The sequence below is a fragment of the Elaeis guineensis genome, chromosome 8 (assembly GCF_000442705.2).
Source record: "Elaeis guineensis isolate ETL-2024a chromosome 8, EG11, whole genome shotgun sequence".
NCBI classification, from domain to species: Eukaryota; Viridiplantae; Streptophyta; class Magnoliopsida; order Arecales; family Arecaceae; genus Elaeis; species Elaeis guineensis.
In genome coordinates, this window is record NC_026000.2 from 78,105,655 (window position 1) to 78,118,327 (window position 12,673).

The 12,673-nt window shown below is 44.6% G+C and overlaps 1 non-coding gene across 1 annotated transcript; it reads right to left on the bottom strand.

The window, feature by feature from the left end:
* Positions 1–11,999: 11,999 nt before the first annotated feature.
* LOC114913349 (small nucleolar RNA R71) lies at positions 12,000–12,105 on the bottom strand. Its single transcript, XR_003799358.1, has one exon. It is a non-coding gene; the product is annotated as a small nucleolar RNA R71 (small nucleolar RNA).
* Positions 12,106–12,673: the final 568 nt, after the last annotated feature.

Sequence of the window (12,673 nt, forward strand, 5' to 3'; positions counted from 1 at the left end):
AGTTGTTGCCTGCCGAACTTCTTTCACTTACCATTGTTATTGTTGTATTCCCTTCTTTTTCTTTTTTTTTTTTTTCGAGGTCATCCGGAGGTTGCTGGTCGTTGCGTCGGCCCGCTTTTCCAGTCATCCTTTTTCTTCAGCCTTAATGGCTCTGTAATGCATATTTAATAAATAATATGAGAAGGGAATTTTTTGCTACCTCTTTTACTCATGTGTTGGATTGTCGCTTGTCGAGCTTCTCTCGGCTTTTGCCTTGCTTGAAGTCGATGCCGTTCGGAGGTACCCGATTGCCATCGCATTGGCCCACCCTTTCGTCCATGGCCGTCGATTTGCCCGGGGCCACTCGGGTTTGACGCCCTCTTTCAGAGCTTGAGCTCAGAGGTCCGAGCTTCTCGTCACCCTGAGGAAGTCATCCTATCTCGGACTTGCATTGAGGGCTTTCGTGAAGGTCGGAGATTTTGATAAGAACTCCGATCCTTGCTGAGATGAGATTCCTTGCATCTTTGAGGCAATTTATTTTTCATTCGTCGCTGATGCAGTCCGTCGCTTTCCTTCTTAACTCTCCTCCCCTTTTTCCTTTTCTTTTTCCGAGTGAGGGTTTTCCCTCTGCTCTTGGTGGGGTCGTGGGAGCGTGAAGGGGCCGCTGGGAAGGTCCCCTTCTTTCTATCTGGTCTTAAATGACCAGATCTCGATTGGCGTTAGGATGGGGTTCTTCTCCTATTTCTGACATAGTCGATTTCAGCTTAGGTTAGGACGAGATCCTCCTTTTATCGCTAACAGAGCTATGGGGGCGCATATGGGCACTGCGGGGCCTCTCCCCCCGTCCGATCTGAGTATAACTGGGCCTTCGACTTTGTTTATGTTAGGGCGAGGTTCTCCTCCTATCCCTAACATGGCTGTGGGGGCACATGTGGGCGTTGCAGGGCCTCTCCCCCCATCCGGTCTAAGAGGAACCGGGCCTTCGACTTTGCTCATGTTAGGGCGAGGTTCTCCTCCTGTCCCTAACATGACTGTGGGGGCACATATGGGCGTTGCAGGGTCTCTCTCCTCATCCGGTCTAAGAGAAATCGGGCCTTCGACTTTGCTCATGTTAGGACGAGGTTCTCCTCCTGTCCCTAACATGGCTGTGGGGGCATATATGGGCATTGCAGGGCCTCTCCCCCCATCCGGTCTAAGAGGAACCGGGCCTTCGACTTTGCTCATGTTAGGGCGAGGTTCTCCTCCTATCCCTAACATGGCTGTGGAGGCACATATAGGCATTGCAGGGCCTCTCCCCCCATCCGGTCTGAGAGGAACCGGGCCTTCGACTTTGCTCATGTTAGGGCGAGGTTCTCCTCCTGTCCCTAACATGGCTGTGGGGGCACATATGGGCGTTGCAGGGCCTCTCCCCCCATCCGGTCTAAGGAGAACTGAGCCTTTGGTTTTGTCGAGATGAAGTTCTCCTCCTGCTCCCGACACGGTTTGTTCTGACTGTCCTGTCGATGTAGGCTCGTGCCAAGAGAGGAGACATGTAGATATAAAACTTTTATTTAAAATAAAGTTATCGGTAATACATTCGTAAGTTTTTCGAGCTCCATGGTCGTGGGAGGTCTGCTCCTCCGAGCTCCTTGAGGTAATTAGTTCCGGGCCGGACTACTTCTTTGACTTCGTACGGGCCTTCCCAATTCGGGGCGAGCTTCTCTCGATCCTGAGGTTGTGAGACAGTGGCTCATCAGAGTACTAGATCTTTTGCTCTAAAGACTTTATTCTTGACTCTAGAATTGTAATAGCGGGCGACTTTCTGTCTGTAGGCTGCCATCCGAACTTGAGCTACCTCTCGCTTTTCTTCCAGTAAGTCGAGGTTGGCTTTAAGACCTTGCGAATTGCGATGTTCATTGAATGCCACGACTCGTGCCGATGGAAGTTTAAGCTCAATTGGGATAACAGCCTTCGTTTTGAAGGCTAGAGCGAAGGGGGTCTCCCCCGTGGGCAGTCTTTGGGTAGTTCGGTAAGCCCATAGCACATGATAAAGTTCGTCTGCCCAAGTTTTCTTGCCTTTTCGAACCTTGTCTTGATCCCTTGCAGCAGGGTTCTGTTGGTCACTTTAACTTCGCCGTTCGCCTGAGGATGGGCTACGGATGTGAAGTTGTGGGAGATGTTTAGATCTTCACAGAATTCGACGAATCTTGCTCCCATGAATTGCCGTCCATTATCAGTGATTAGGGTCTTTGGCAGGCCGAACCTGCAAACGATTGACTTCCAGACGAAATATTGCACTTTAGCTTCTGTGATTTTCGCCAGTGGTTCGGCTTCGACCCACTTGGTGAAGTAGTCAATCGCTACCAGGAGGAACTTCCTCTGCCCCGATGCCATGGGAAAGGGCCCAAGGATATCCATCCCCCATTGCGCAAACGGCCATGGGGCACTCAAGGGGGTAAGCTCGGTGGCGGGCTATCTCTGGATGTTGGCATATCTCTGACATCGGTCACACTTTCTGACGTACTCGATCGAGTCATGATGCATTGTCGGCCAGTAATATCCTTGGTGGAGCAACTTGTGGGATAAAGATCTAGCTCCCAGATGGCTTCCGTAGATTCCTTCATACACCTCCCACAAGGCGTATTCAGCTTCCGAAGGCCGGAGGTATTTTAGAAGGGGCAAAGAGTATGATCTCTTGTACAACTTTCCTCATAGAGGATGTACCGGGAGGCTTGATTTCTGAGCTTCTGAGCTTCTTTTGCATCGTGAGGGAGAACTCCATCCCTGAGATATGCCATCAGTGGGTCGATCCAACTGGGCTCGTGATCAATTTCCATCATGGGCTGCAATTCTTCCATACTCGGGCACTTCAAAACTTCGAAGAGAACACTCTTAGGCAATTCGGCCAGAGCCAGCGTGGCTAGCTTGGAGAGAAGATCGGCCCTGGTATTTTTTATCCTTGGAATCTGCCTGATGTTGAAGCTACTGAAGGCGGGGACAAGCTCCTTTACCTTTTCAAGATACTTAGCCATGCTGTCCTCTCATGCTTCGTAGTTTCCGCTGACTTGTTCCACTACCAGTTGGGAGTCATTCTGAACTTGGAGCTGATCTACTCCCAACTCTTTGGCGATCTTCAATCCTGCAATCAGAGCTTCATATTCAGCTCCATTGTTTGTTGCGGGAAACTCGAAGCGCAGAGCGTACTCCACAATGATTCCCTCCGGACTGATCAAGATCAGGCCCGCGCCTGTGCCCGACATGTTGGAAACCCGTCCACGTAGAAGGCCCAAAAGCAACCAGGGAGGTCAGCTTCTTCTTCAGGGGAGTTCGGTCGGGGCTCAAGGTCATCCGTTTCACCCTGTTCCGGTTCGACCTCCTCCGAGATTGTGCACTCTACTATAAAATCTGCCAATATCTGAGCTTTTACCGTCAGTCTGGGTCGATAGTTGATGTCGAATTTGGTGAGGTCGATCGCCTATTTCGCCATCCTCCCGGAGGCATCTGCCCGGTGTAGAATAGCCTTGATCGGCTGGTCGGTGAGTAACGTTACGGTGTGCCCTTGGAAGTAGGGTCGGAGCCTCCAGGCTGCAATCAACAAGGCGTAAGTTAGTTTCTCTAATTTAGTATACCTGGTTTCGGCGTCTCTCAATGCGTGACTGACGTAGTAGATCGATCATTGAATTTTTGCCTCTTCCTTAACGAGGAATGCTGCGAGAGCCATAGGGGAGACCGCCAAGTACAAAAATAGCTCCTCTCCAGGTTCGAGCTTCGCCAACAACGGAGGCGAGCCGAGGTAGCTCTTCAGCTCTTCAAATGCCTGTTGGCACTCAGGGGTCCAGCAGAAGTTCTTCGGCCGCTTGAGGGTTTGGAAGAAGGGTAGGCACCGTTCGACCGACCTCGCGACGAAGCGATTCAGGGCTGCTACCCTCCCTGTAAGGCACTGAACCTCCTTTATCGACTTCGGGACGGCCATCTCCTGGATGGCGTGAATTTTCTTCGGATTGGCTTCAATTCTGCGCCCCAATACCATGAAGCCCAGGAACTTTCCTGAGGTCACTCCGAAAGCACATTTAGTTGGGTTCAGCTTCATCTTATATTTTTGGAGGGCGTTGAAGGTCTCCTCGAGGTCGGCAACGTGGTTCATGGAAGATTTGCTTTTCACAAGCATGTCGTCCACGTAGACCTCCATGTTGCGGCCGATCTGCTCCTTGAAGATTTTGTTTACCAGCCGCTGATAGGTCGCACCTGCATTTTTGAGGCCTAACGGCATGACCCTGTAATAGTAAAGGCCACGGTTAGTAATGAAAGCAGTCTTTTCTTCATCTTCTGGTGCCATCCTGATTTGATTATAGCTGGAGAATGCATCCATAAAGGTGAGAAGCTCATGGCCCGAGGTCGCATCCACCCGTTGATCAATTCTGGGCAGAGGGTAGCTATCCTTTGGGCAGGCTTTATTTAGATTTTTGAAGTCTATACACATCCTCCACTTGCCGTTTGCCTTTTTGACTAGGACGACGTTGGAAATCCAATCAGGGTAATTGACTTCTCTAATGAATTTGGCTTTCAGGAGTTTGTCCACTTCCTCGGCTATCGCTTTCTGCCTCTCTGGTGCATGACCTCAGATTTTTTCTTTCGTCGATCGATGCTTGGGATCGACGGCCAGGCGGTGCTCTATGACTTTCGTGTCAATCCCCGGCATGTCTGCTGGAACCCAAGTGAAAACGTCCACATTCTTCCGTAGAAAATCGATGAGATGCGTCCGCACCTCTTCCCCCAGGTTGGAGCCGATTTTCACCACATGCTCCGCATTTCCGTCGTTCAAAGAGATCGAAACCAGATCTTCGATTGGGCCACCCCTCTCCTCAGTGAGGTCATCGTGGGCGTCCAGCCCATCAACTGGGCAGGGATCGAATTGGTCACTCCTTTGCAAGGCTATGTTGTAGCAGTGTCTGGCCAGGGCTTGGTCTACCCTAACCTCTCCGATCTCCTGGTTGGTAGGGAATTTCAACTTCAAATGGTAGGTGGACACGACAGCCCGGAGAGCTTTGAGGTCGGGTCGGTCGAGGATCGCGTTGTAGGCTGACGGCGCTTCACCACCAGAAAATTCACCAGAGCCCTGAATTGTCTTGGATATAGACCCGTAGCTACAGTCAAAGTTATCACTCCCTCCACCGGGACAGCATCGCCGGTAAACCCTACTAGAGGAGAGCTAATCGGCCCCAAATGGCCGTTAAGGATGGATATTCTTGAGAAGGCATCGTAGAACAAAATGTCGGCCAAACTTTCATTATCGACAAGAATGCGGCGGACGTCGTAATTAGCTATATTCAAGGAAACTACAACCGCGTCGTTATGAGAAAATTGAACTCCCTGAGCATCTTCTTCGGTGAAAGTTATGGGTTCCTCGATCTTTTGCCGCTTGGAAGGTCCGGCCAATACGCCGGTTGCTCTCCGACGGGATTCTTCCGAGATGGTGTTGGCAAAATCCGTCGGCGGCCGATTGTTCGACCGCTCCATGCCGACGGCTGTTGCCGGAGGAGGAGGAGGAGGCTGGAAAACTGGAGGTGAGGTCGGAGCCTGAGATCTGGCCGCAGAGGCCGTGGATCGTCGCGTGGATGCTTTGCGGGGAGGCATCGGGCAAAGATCTAGTGGGGAAAGGAGGAGTGGATGTCGAAAAAGATGACCGAAAGCGATCTCGTTGAGCGCTCCTTCAAGAACAAGGGTACTGCGAAGACATAGCCCTCCTTCTAGCATCAATCCTGTTGGTGCAAAAATCTGCCTGCGTCAGAGAAGCTGGAGTCGAGGGAGTCGCGGTCGCCACCGGGACCTGCAAAAGAAGTCTAAACCGGAGGTGGGGTTGCTCCAGCAAGACCCTCCGATGCTCAAGTCAGTTCTCTGCCTCAACAAGAATGGAGTGCTCAAACAAAAATTTTAGCAGAGTTTTTGGATAGAAAATAGAGCTTAGAGAATAACGTATCTGGGGTCCCCCTTTTATAGGCAGAGGGAGCAACAGACTGATAGCGATGTTTGTAACCGTCTGGTAGTGGGCCGCATGGGGCCAGGAGAAATTTATCATGAAGAGTTATGGGGTGGAGTCGTGGCTATCACCATGGCTCGCCATGTGGAGTCAATTGCAGAGAATGGAGCAGCGTCTGTTGTTGCGACTCGTCAGGGAGTGGTGGAGCCATGCAGAATCCATCGTAGGAGGTGGAGCAGAATCATGGCCATTATTGCGGCCAACCAGGAAGTAATGAAGCCACGTGAAATCTGTTGCAAGAGGTGGAGCAGAGTCATGGCCATTACTGTGGCCTGTCAGAGAGTCCAGGCCTGTCGGCCGAAGCTCGGTTGAGGTGCCTGACGGAGAGAGGTGCCTTGAGCGTTAGTACTATAGGCGAGGGCCATCTGCGATTCAGAATCGAGGATAAAGTCCGGCTCCCATAGGAGTCCGGACGAAGTTCACTTACAGTAGAAGTCAGGGACGAGGTCCGGTTCCCGTAGGAGTCCGGACGAAGTCTGCCTGCGGCCGGAGTTGAGGATGAGATCCGGCTCCCGTAGGAGTCCGGGCGAAGTCTACTTGCAATTGAAGTTGGGGGCGAAGTCTGGCTCCCGTAGGAGTCCGGACAAAGTTTACCTACAGGTGAAGTCATGGCGAAGTCTGGCTCCCGTAGGAGTCCGGACGAAGTCTTCCTGCAGGTGAAGTCGGGGCGAAGTCCGACTCCCGTAGAAGTCCGGACGAAGTCTTCTTGCAGCCAGAGTTGGGGACGAGATCTGGCTCCCGTAGGAGCCCGGGCGAAGTCTACCTGCAATTGAAGTTGGGAGCGAAGTCCGGCTCCCGTAGGAGTCCAGACAAAGTTTACCTGTAAGTGAAGTCGGGGCGAAGTCTGGCTCTCATAGGAGTCCGGACGAAGTCTTCCTGCAGGTGAAGTCGGGGCGAAGTCCGGCTCCCGTAGGAGTCCGGATGAAGTCTTCCTGCAGGTGAAGTCGGGGCAAAGTCCGGCTCCCATAGGAGTCCGAACAAAGTTTACCTGTAAGTGAAGTCGGGGCGAAGTCTGACTCCCGTAGGAGTCCGGACGAAGTCTTCCTGCAGGTGAAGTCAGGGCGAAGTCCAGCTCCCGTAGGAGTCCGTCTGTCGTGAAGAATCTGGTCGACGCTGGTGGGGGTTTATCCATCGGCAGAACTCGGGAATGCTGCTGAGGCTCGACTGCCAGAGAGGTTCGGAAAGATGTCGTCGAAGGTCGAAAGTTGGCAGAATCCCCGAAGGGTCACTCCTGGCGCGAACTTCGGCTGTTGGGGTATTTTGTACCCAACACTAACCAACTCAATGTTCTAATCAGATTAACTTCTAGCAATAATAGATTGATACTAGAGGAAGGATCTTGATCCCATTATCGAAGATTCAATCAGACAGTGGTCATGAAGTCTCGTAGAGTACAAGCAATATCATCAACTAGCTAGCTAAATATACTCGTAGAGTTTGCTCTATCAGAGTCCATTGAGGGCTCTACCTCCACCAGATCTGCAGCCGACTTCGCCAAGTAGTTCCAACTACTTTTGCAGCAAGTTCAGGCACTAACCATTGTCATCCAAAATTTACAATAGATAGCTACCAACCAACAGCTATAATAGTAGCAGTAGTAGCACTAGGAGGCTCACAAGCTGGGTGATCAAGGAGTCCTAGCACCATCGAGCCACCATTCTCTTCAATGCTTAAGAATGTTAGATGTATACCCTAGAAGTCAATCTGACTGACATATTTATTCTTTCTAAGGTATAGCTTCGTACTTGATCTTATTATTTATTAATAAAATTGGATAGTTTATTTCATTCATATTGCATATATGTCCATGAATCATTCAAGAAAATAATAAAGTAATGACACTATTGGAATTTCATGTCGGAGCATGTATGTGCATTTTAAAATTTTTTTTCTAAACAACACGATGGAATAGATGATTAAAAATATTTTTTAATCTAAATCATGCATGTATAAAATATAGAATTTACTTCATATGTTGAAATTGAATACAAACTGAATTTTATGTTAAAATTAAATATGTGATCAAATCATATATTTGTTTCGTAATTTTTTTCTTCGAATCTAGATTTGAAAAAGAGTAGGTTCTCCCTTAGCCATGCAAGTACCCGATCTCTATGGGTATCTACTCAGGATCAACCTAGAATAGCTCTCTTTGGTGTTGATCTTTCTTCTTCAAGAATAATCACCCTATGAATCTGAACAAAGTCTGGATCGTGATTAACTCTTTGATCTTTTCCTTAATATTTTTTTTCTCTTCTTTTCTTGCTCTCTTTTTCTTGACTATGCAGTAATCAAGGTCTGAAAATCAGCAAATAACAAAGGATGCCCAAGCTCCTTTTGGGCATGGAGATGGAGGATGCCCAAGCTCCTTTGGGCGTTGGATCCAAAAGGAGAAGAGAGGGAGGTATGGGGTGATCTTATGGGAGGTGTAGGCTGCTGAAAATCTGATGCTTAGATCTTAAAGAAGGCTCCTTTAAATAGACAAAAGATTTGAATCCTATTCAAAATCAAATAGCCTCTTAATATAAGTCCTACTTGCATTAGGAATCCTTATAGCCTTAGATATTTGATCTCCTTTAGGAGATCCATTAGGAGTCAACTATTGAAACTTTTTCATCAACTTTTTCACACACCACATGGGCCTTAGGGGATGCTGATCAATACATTAATTATGCCACAAGAAATATTATACCTATGCTATTTAATCTCTATTATTTTATATTTTTCAGGAATTATCAAGTATAAAGGCTTAATTATAGATCAACTATGTGACCAAGTCTGAGCTCGAATCCAAGTCGATTAGGTGTATATCCAAGTTATAATCACAACACCTGATGGACTAAGTAGATTGCATGAATTTAATGCAAGACTTGGCATGTGGATAGAACTTGACTTGTGGGCTGTGGTATTATGAAGATGGTATGCAAGCTTGGAACGTGCATGGTTTTGCACGTAGCCCTCCCAGTGATTTAAAAGAAAGCTAGTTCACATGACAAAAACGGACTTTTTAGATGGGACCCATGCGATTTGGTGTTAGGAAGTTAACTATAAAAAGAGCATGGCACGTGACTTTTTGGGATCAAGTGCTGGTAAGGTGCGGAACTGATGCAGATGCAGAACAGAATTTGCAGAACGATTTTCTGGCCCTGGATGCTGTTTACGCGAGTTGAATTCAGGCTAATCTTCACACAGAACATGGTGCGGAAGTTTTTGACGTGATATGGATGTGGCTTGGATTTTTATTTAAAGAGAAACCACAGGAGCAAAGGAAAGGACGCGCTGGACACCGCCATTCTTCATCTCTTCTCCCATCATTCTCATCTAGCCTAGCCCTCCAAACATCCAAAAGCTTCCACCATCCATCACACACCAACCCCCCCTCTTCCATCTCCAACCTTCCAAACAATTCATCTGCTCAACCCCAGAATGTCAGTGCGCAAGAGTTCCATGGAAGGCTAGAGTCCTCCAACTCGAAAAGACGATGAAGCCTACAACACAGATTTATTTTCTTTATCTTGTATTTATTTTCCATGCAATGAAATAAAGAATTGTTTTATGCTTCATGCTCATTTGATATTCTTTCTTATTTCTTTAGAGGTTTGGATTCGACGTGTACGACTTATACTTTTCACAGACATGCCGTGATCTACAGATACAGTACGTGCTAGGAAAGATAGATCATTACATTTCAAGTTCGAATTTCTAACTGGTAGTTGAGTTAAGATAATCTATACTCTGGACGGACGAGCCATAATCCAAGGATATGGTTCGTACCTATCCGAGGTAAATTACGCTGCTTCTTAATTACAAATCTCATCATTGCGACATAAAAGTAAAAGAAAATAGAATCTATTTTGCATGGTGGATTCTGAATTTTCGAGATTTCTTTCCTATTCAATTTTCTTTCATGAATTAAATTTAAATTATTATTTTCTTAGTAATTAATTAAAATCAATCCTTTCTTTCTTTTATTAATTATAAATAATTATCTGAGATCTCTATGGAAACGATCCTGATTCACCCTAACTACATAGTAAATTAGAATTGGGTTTATTTTTGGTGCCCTGACGACGCGCATCAAATTTTGAGAAATAAAGAATTATTTTATGCTTCATGCTCATTTGATATTCTTTTTTATTTCTTTAGAGGTTTGGATTTGACGTGTACAACTTATACTTTTCACAGACATGCCGTGATCTACAGATACGATACGTGTTAGGAAAGATAGATCGTTACATTTCAAGTTCGAATTTCTAACTGATAGTTGAGTTAAGGTAATCTATACTCTGGATGGACGAGCCATAATCCAAGGATACGGTTCGTACCTATCCGAGGTAAATTACGCTGCTTCTTAATTAAAAATCTCATCATTACGACATAAAAGTAAAAGAAAATTGAATCTATTTTGCATGGTGGATTCTGAATTTCTGAGATTTTTTTCCTATTCAATTTTCTTTTGTGAATTAAATTTAAATTATTATTTTTTTAATAATTAATTAAAATCAATCCTCTCTTTCTTTTATTAATTATAAATAATTATCTGAGATCTCTATGGAAACGATCCTGATTCACCCTAACTACATAGTAAATTAGAATTGGATTTATTTTTGATGCCCTGACGATGCGCATCAAATTTTGGTGTCATTATCGGGGATCTTGGCATGGTTGATATATTTTTTTTAAAAAAATTATTATAAATATTTGCTTACTTGCTGAATTGCTTTAGTTTATTTTCTTTATATTCTTGAGTTAACTTTTAATATAATTAAAATTTTCTTTTTATTTTAATTGTCTTAAAGAAAAATTATCTCTACATTGACACCTCATAAGCCATTTAGAAAATTAGAGACTTAATCATAAAATCTAAAAAGAGAAACAAATTGATTTAATTTAGTCTTGACTGCATGCTAATTATGAAAATTGGATGTCTTGGTTTGTTACATCTCATCTCCATAATTAATCTTAAGGACAATAACCCATTAATCAGATAAGGTAAAGATTTGATCATCCTTTTTTGGTCCAAAAATCATATCCTTCATTTTGCATTAAATCAAGCCTTTATTTTAAAATCAACTAGACGTCAGTCCTAAAAATTTCGAGCTCAATAGGACAAGAAAGCTCTAGAGTTGAACCGAGTATGGATTGATTAATTGCTCGGTGTCTAAGGCAAGTGGTTAAAAAAAATGGTTTTCAATTGGTTCCATTGACTGACCTGACCAACTCAGTTGGTGTCTAAGAAAAGCAACGAACAGGAAACCTCCCACATCTTACACTTACCTGACCGAGTCAGTTAGTCAGTCTTGAGCTTGGAGTACTCAAAGGCGATCTTGGAAGTTAGGAGCTGTCTAGATCTAGGTTAACCCTAGGATAGAAAGTACATGCTTGTTTAATTTGATTGTAATTAACACCTAAATATTAACTAATTTTTCTCTTCTTATAGATTTAAGATTCTTAGGTTCTTCTCTTTAGATTTTTTTCACTTTTTTTTTCACTTTATTTAAATTTAAAATATATATATATAACTAAAATTTTTCGTGTGTGCCCTAAAGTATAATTATAGGGTGTATGCTTGGTCGTAGATCATTACGACCAGAAATCCAACCTTTTGATCCAAAAATAGAAAGAACCTTTAGAGCCAACAGATGTAAAAATATGGAACAAAATCAGGAGAATGATCCACCTAGACAGTTGAAGGAGTACTTTACTCCTTCCACATATACCTACTCTCCTTGTATTCAAGTGCCCCTGTGGAGACCATCCAATATGAAATTAAGTCCAGTATAATCCAAATGTCAAGATTATACTGTCAAGATTTCTTGAGATATGCTCAACTGTCAAGATTCACAACTTCTTCGATGATGCTCTTAGGTTAAAATTATTCCCTTTCTCACTTAAGGACAAAGCCAAATACTGGCTACATACTTTGGATTCCATGACTATATCAACTTGGGACCAGCTGCAAGGAGAGTTTCTCAAAAAATATTTTTTCATAAGAAAAACTAATCAAATAAGAAAAGTCATAACTAATTTTTTCCAATTAGATGGAGAAATGTTTCATGAAACAAGGGAGAGGTTAAAAGATCTTATTAGAAAATATCCCCATCATGTTGTACCCAAGTGGTAGTTAATCCAATATTTTTATGATGGGCTATCTGAAAGACATCGATAAATGATCGATGCATCATGTGGTGGGACATTCATGTTGAAAAGTGAGGATGAGGCATGGCAACTATTTGAAATTTTAAATGAAAATTTATTACATCATATGTCTGCCTCCATTAGAGATAAACCCATGTTAAACCCAAAGAGAGGTGGAATATATGAAGTAGGAAATGCCATAGATATCCATCATAAGGTAGATGAATTGTCCCAAAAGTTAGATCGATTATTAAGTATAGGACAGTCATCTTCTCCATCCCGTCAGATGCAAGATATATGTGCATTGTGTTCGAGCCCCACTCATTGTGTGAATGATTGTCCAGTTGCACCACAGTTTCCTAAATATGTACAAGAACAAGTCCATCAAGCCCAAACTACTCATAGACCAGGAAACAACCCTTATTCTAGTACGTACAATCCAGGATAGAGAAATCATCCAAATTTCTCATGGAAACCACAATCGATGGTTCCTCCAGTGCAACAAAGATCAGGTTATCCGGATGTGACTTATAGACATCC